The sequence below is a fragment of the Colossoma macropomum genome, unplaced genomic scaffold, assembly GCF_904425465.1.
Source record: "Colossoma macropomum unplaced genomic scaffold, Colossoma_macropomum, whole genome shotgun sequence".
In the NCBI taxonomy this organism is placed as follows: domain Eukaryota; kingdom Metazoa; phylum Chordata; class Actinopteri; order Characiformes; family Serrasalmidae; genus Colossoma; species Colossoma macropomum.
This window is the reverse complement of record NW_023494807.1, coordinates 21,970,499-21,977,020: the sequence shown is the minus strand read 5'-3', so window position 1 is coordinate 21,977,020 and position 6,522 is coordinate 21,970,499. Positions and strand designations below refer to the sequence as shown.

At 35.2% G+C, this 6,522-nt stretch overlaps 1 pseudogene; it reads right to left on the bottom strand.

Annotated features, from left to right (window-relative positions):
* Positions 1-2,040: 2,040 nt before the first annotated feature.
* Positions 2,041-6,254, bottom strand: LOC118797191 (annotated as a pseudogene).
* Between the last annotated feature and the right edge of the window lie 268 nt (positions 6,255-6,522).

The following is a 6,522-nucleotide window of genomic DNA, read 5'->3' as shown; positions in this document are numbered from 1 at the left end:
TATTTATATCAACACATTTCATACGCAAAGGCAATTCAGTATGTTTTACATGAAATAAAAGCAAAAAGAATATAATTTCTTTAGAAAAAATAAAGGCAAAGAGCTTAAGAGTGAAAATGTGTAAAAATAAGAAAATAAACTAGCAAAATAAATTTAAAATTTCTAAGGCTAAAGTGCCATAAAAATAGAGAACAAGTTTTAGAGCTCAATCATAATCACATGAAAAGAAGCGTTTTGAAAGAAGTGTGTTTTTAATATGGATATAAAAAAACATCTAAGATCTTGTGTCAGTTTGTTCCAGTTGTACGCAGCATAATGTAACTTCTGTTAATTCATAGCTCAAGTGCAAAACTGAAGAAGCAAACATCTGACATATTAGCCATTCTAGCACTTTAGGGTCATTTGAAAATTGTGTAAAATTGATTGGTCTGTTTTCTTTCTTCTGATTACAGGTGTAACTGTGTGTGTTTCTGGTCAGATCTCTTACAAAGAAGATACTGCAATGCAAGTCATTTGACAGTGGAGTTTCTACTATACTTTAGGGGGCATTTATCATGAAAATGGTTTCATTCCAAGAAGTTAACTTTACGTTTTTGCTTCCTGCTGATTCACACTGTTTCTACCTATAAAAAGCGTTTCAGAAGTACCTGCAGGTGCACTGCATATACATATACAAACTTAAAGGAATGGATTGGTGAAAAATCAAATGAACACAATTTGCCACTTACCTCAGATGGCGTCGATCACCCAAGATGAGTTTTATGCCCTAATGTTGCCTCTTTAGTTTAGCGCTGGAGCTACAAGGTTAATTGCTAACAAACACTAAAAGTCAATAGTCACCCAAATCTTTTCCATAAATATATCCTCGAAATGTCTCTCAACCCCTTCAAACTGCATCTAGGTCTTCATTATTATAAGTTGTGAATGACTTACACAGAATGACTTACTGTGAGTTACGAGAATGCAGAAACCTCCTTGTGTATCTGAACGCTGTAGACATCCACTTTACAGGTGTTGTGCTAAATTCTGAATACACTACAAAATCCAACGCCTCTTTGCATGCACACCACACTGGACGCTACATTTGTGATTCTGTTTTGATTCTTAAACATAATCTTCAGGTCAACAACTCAAGATTGACACTCATGTATAAAAATTGACTGTTGACTTCTAGTGTTTGTTAGCAATGTTAGCCTCATAGATCCAGTGCTAAACTAAAGAAGCAAAATTTAGGCACCAAACATGTCTTGGCTCATTTACTACATCTGGGGTCAGTAAAACATTTGCTGTCATAAGTGTTTTGTTGAGATATTTGTTGTGAAATTACATGTTTGGAGTGTATATATGATTAACAAATTCAGTAGCCTATGAAGCATTTAAAAAGCTGAAGTGTTGTGTGTAAAAATGGATGTTATTGATAAAAATACACCTTTTTACTTTAAATGTAAAAATTTAATATGAACATTAAATAATTACAGTTTCAGTTTGCATGCAGATTTTTAATTCTAGATTATAATGTCTACAAGGAAAGAACATTAGATTTTTTTTTACATTTAATAAAATTCCACACTTATTTCTATGTGTATAACATTTTTCTTGTTTACACTGAACATCAGATGAAATTTCTAAATGTAGATTAAAAGTCAAAACAACTGAAAAAAGATTTTTTTTGTTGGCTGAGGAAACATTTTTACAGTGTATGAGCTCAATAGTCACCAATCTTTCTATCACTTACACTGAAATAGCTGATAATTAATGTGAGTTTGTGCATCTTATAATGGTTTTACTAGTAAATATGCATTTCTACCACTAGGGGTTTCTACATACACATGGTGAGCAGTAGTTCTACATCTACACATTTTACCTATTTAAAACACACACACTCAAACAAAACTTTAATATAGCTTTATTATAGCATATTAGTAAATCACTTCCATTTTACATACAAAACTTCAAGAACATTTTGAAGACAGTATGTTTGCTTACAGTTTTATACATACAGTGTGAATGAAGTTTACAGTTTTCCGAAAAGACTTATGACCAAATGTGAGGATCATAGTTCTGCATTTGGCTTCATGTCACTTAAAGAGCAGTAGGTCACTGGAAAGGTGATGTAACACAGTGACAAACATGCTCCTGCTCCAACTTCATATTGGGAAAGATTATATATACACAAAAAAACAAGCATTTCACACACTGTCCCAACATGTTCTGGAATTGGGCTTCAGGATCTCAGCATTTGTGGAATCATTCAGTTGTGTGTGAGACAGAACTGCTCTGACTCTCTGAAACACAAAACAAAGCAGGAATAAATCACAACCTGTATAAGTTCACAAACTGAGGTATCAGACTGTCAGTTTATATCTTGTGGTGATGATGACAGATTCTATAATGTAATATCACTGCATCACCGGGGAGCTTAGACAGCAAGAGGAGTTACACTCCTAAGACTTGGAGTGAGAAAATGGTGGGAAATGCCAAAAAAAAGGAGATGTTGAAATAGCCTGCTGTCTGCTTGTGGGAGGCGACATAGACTGAACCCTCACGTATAGTTAATATATCAGTGACACTTTAATATCTGCATCATAATGTGTGTAAATGATAACATTCAGCCTACCTGCAGAGAATAAACAGGGCCTGTCAGTTAGAAACAGTTAGCAATAAATGAAGGGTTTTGTTCACAGCATAGACCACTTTCAAGAATATTCATTTTACTCATGGTATGTTGTGCCTCATCTTGTATTTCATGGTAATCAATGTAGCTTTTTTTTCTAAATACAGTATTGTGATAATTTTGTGAACCATAATAAAGATTAGGTAAATATTGTGATTATATTTTTATAACAGCACAAGTCTGCTTAGTACTGATGTGGCAATTTTCCGGCTCTACGAGCTGACAAGGACGTCCAAGTGCACCATAAGTACTGACCAATATTGACCTCTTTCATTCTCTTCAGTATTTTTACTGTGGTTTTCTACTCACTTGGGTTTCTCAGTGCCAGAACATGTAGTTTCCTCTGTATCAATCAAGAAAGTAAAACAAACATAATTTACAGTTTTAACACAGTCAGAATGTAACTGAACAATCTCTACGTCTCTCGCTACTTGATGTTTACTTTAAGGATGTTCGTCTTTAGTAAACTCATCACTTAAATGGTCTAGCAAAAATACTCTAAATACATGCTGATTTATATCGTGGCAGAGACTCCAACTGTAAATGCTGAGTGTGTTTTTATTGGTATTTCTTCAGCTTCAATAAAGCAACACATGTTGATGTTTTTATTCTAAAAGCTATCAGTCACATCATGTTTATTATTATTATTATTATTATTATTAATAATAATAATAATAATAAGAATAAGATGAAGAAGAAGAAGAAGAAGACGAAATGCAATTCAAATTCAAGTATGCTTTATGTCTCCAAATAACAGAAAACAAAACACACACACACACCACACACACACACCACACACACACACAACACACACAAATACACACACACAGCTGGCAGCAAAACATCCAAGAATAATCACAATTTCTTTCTGAAGTTGATCGTACCTGAAGATTCATCACTAACGGTTTTCTCTCTGTCAGAAGCTGCAGTCACAGCTGTTGCTAACATAAGAAATATGAAAGAAATTAAATGTATAGTATATACATACACACACACATACACACACACACACACACACACACACACACACACACGTATATATAAACAATATATAAACTGGCTGCTACCTGAATTCCAAACTGCTCGAGTAAATTAAACTAATTAGCATCCAAATGTGAAAAACTAAAACCTGAGACACTGAAACAAGTTATAACACTTACATGTCTGTCTTTAGTCACTATGGCCAGGTTTCCATTCAGCTGTTGAATTAAATTCAACCTGGGTGGAAATTATAATGTTTTTCTGGGCTATTTTCTGAATGTATAGTGGCTGCCAAAAACAAAGTTTGATACTTTCATAGCAGACAGCTGAAAATGTAATATAACAAAAAGACACTATCATTTGAATTAATGAACACTTCCCCCATTTTCCTGCTATGTGGTCAACTAATTACTAATGAGATGTCAGTAGTGCAAAATGATCACATTACCACTTTATCTGTTGATTTTCATTTCAGTTTATAAGCACTTCGTTAGAAAATTACAGAAACTAATCAAAGTTGACTGGAATACATTTTGAATTACTACACTTGCTAATTCATATAATTACAAAAATTGTATGATAACAAAAACAAAATAAATTATTCAAAAATTAAACATATTTATCCACCATTTCTGTTCTCACGTCTACATCTCTCCCAAAAATTACATGTCTGTCAGTGAATTAGGATGCAAGATTAAACGCTGCCCCCCATATGTTTAACCTAAGTTGATAGGTGGTATAAGGACAGTGCCCGAGCCCCGAGCACAACGAGAGGCACGAGAGTGACCGTACCTGGAGTGTTTACACTTTCCTGGGATTCCTGACTGCTGTTGTAGTCACAGCTGTTGGTAACATAAGAAGAAGAAACAGTTTAATGTCAATGACACAACATTGTTGCTTGATGATCTGCAGGTATGAACAGTATTTCTGATACATGTGATCTTACTTGAAGGTCTTTCAGTGACAGTGAGGTGAACAGTAACCCCCACATCTCCTGCACTGAACCAGTACCAGCCAGCATCACTCTTCTGCAGACCCCTCATCTCCACACTGACCGATCCTTTTCCATAGTCAGTGACCAGAACTGCTGAATTCTGGGATGTGTCAGTCCTTCCCAATGTGAAGCATCTCCAGTCTTTAAATCTGCACCACTGCTTCTGTTTATTCTGATATTCAGCACTGTAGAGACACTGGACACTGACACTGCCCCCTTCCTGACCACTCACTCTGCTGTGTATCACTGACACAGCAGGATCTGAATAAAGAGGCAGAGAATGAGTGGTTTAAACACATTTTCCATCATAAGTGACACATCTTAGTAGCTTTAAGTTACAGTGAACAGATTCTACTTCACAAAGAGAGACTACTTACCTTCACTGACTGTCAGGTATAAATAATCCTTTGTCATCAGGGGTCTCGGTCCCACCAGTTTCCACAGCACACCAATAATATCCAGAGTCAGAGTCTTGGAGGCTGTTCAGTTCCACAGTAAACATATTCTGGGTTGGATGATCAGTGACTGATGTTCTTCTACTTGTGTTTGTATAGGCTACTATTTTACAGGAGGGCCAGTAATACCCCTTACACCAGTATTTATGGTTTGATTTGTATTTATGATCATAAAAACATGGAATACTGAGAGATCCTCCACGTTTTACAGCTAAATTCTTCAGTGTCTTCAGGCTCTCAGAATCTGCAGAACAGAAGCCAAATAATTCAGCATTACTCTAGAACTACTTCAGAGGAAAGAAAAGAGGAAGGAGAAAAGATTATTATGTGATACAGCTACAGATGGGAGTCGCCACACTGCACACTGAAATGGGCTGATAGGGTTGTGCTTGTCTCTTGTTAAGTTTTTCCATAGCATACATGGCAAAATTGACTGGAATGGGCTCCTGGCTGCTTGTAATTAATAATAGTAATAATAATAATAATAATAATAATAGCTTTTAAAGAACCCAAAGACACTTACAATTACATTCATACTTAGAAAAAAAGCACTTTTTGAGGATTTGGTGACCTCTCTGGTGGAAAAGTGTGATTGTACAAAGCATGCATAAGACCTTTGTCTTTATCTGTTCCTCTAGGTAACACACTTACAACATGCAATTTCTCATAGCAATGAAAGTGATAGAATACGAATTGTTTAAAAAATGAACTCCAACAGGTGAGAATCAGTTTGCATGACTGAAAACTGTTTTTTAAAACTAACTTCCTGAATTAAATTACCTGCTGTAGAATTGTGCCATTCACAAACTGCACCACACCAGAAACAGGATTAAAATGCCCACCAGGAGATGATTTGACCAAATACAAGCTTTTTATTGATTTGTTCAATCATCCTTCTGTTATTGATGTTTTATAACATTTGTAATCTAATGTGCATCATGTCATTGCGAAAGGAAGAAAACGGGTTCATTACACTGAAGCAATGTCATGTAATACAAGGTTAATAAAAGTGTCTTAAAGCAGTGAAAGTGTGAAGGATAACTTCACTGTACAGGAATAATACAGGATTGATCTTACCTGAGATACAGAGGAGTAACACAAAGAGAATTAAAGCACTCATGACTGAGTAAAAGTCCATGTTTCTGTAAGAGACTCCAGTAAAAACACTCTTCCTGCCTCTGAGTGAAGCAGCTCGACTGCAGTGCTCTTCCTGTTTTGTTTTGTTTTTCTTTTCTATCTTTTCTTTGTCTCTTGCTGTTATTCACTGTGTAATAATGCAGTCCAACATTAAACCAAACATCAAATTCAAACATTTAGAATGTCCCTAGATTTTGTTCTACTACTATTAAGCTTTATAATTTGTCTGTAAATCATGTTGAGCTGCCACCAGTATGAAAAGAAAAAATATATTATTATTA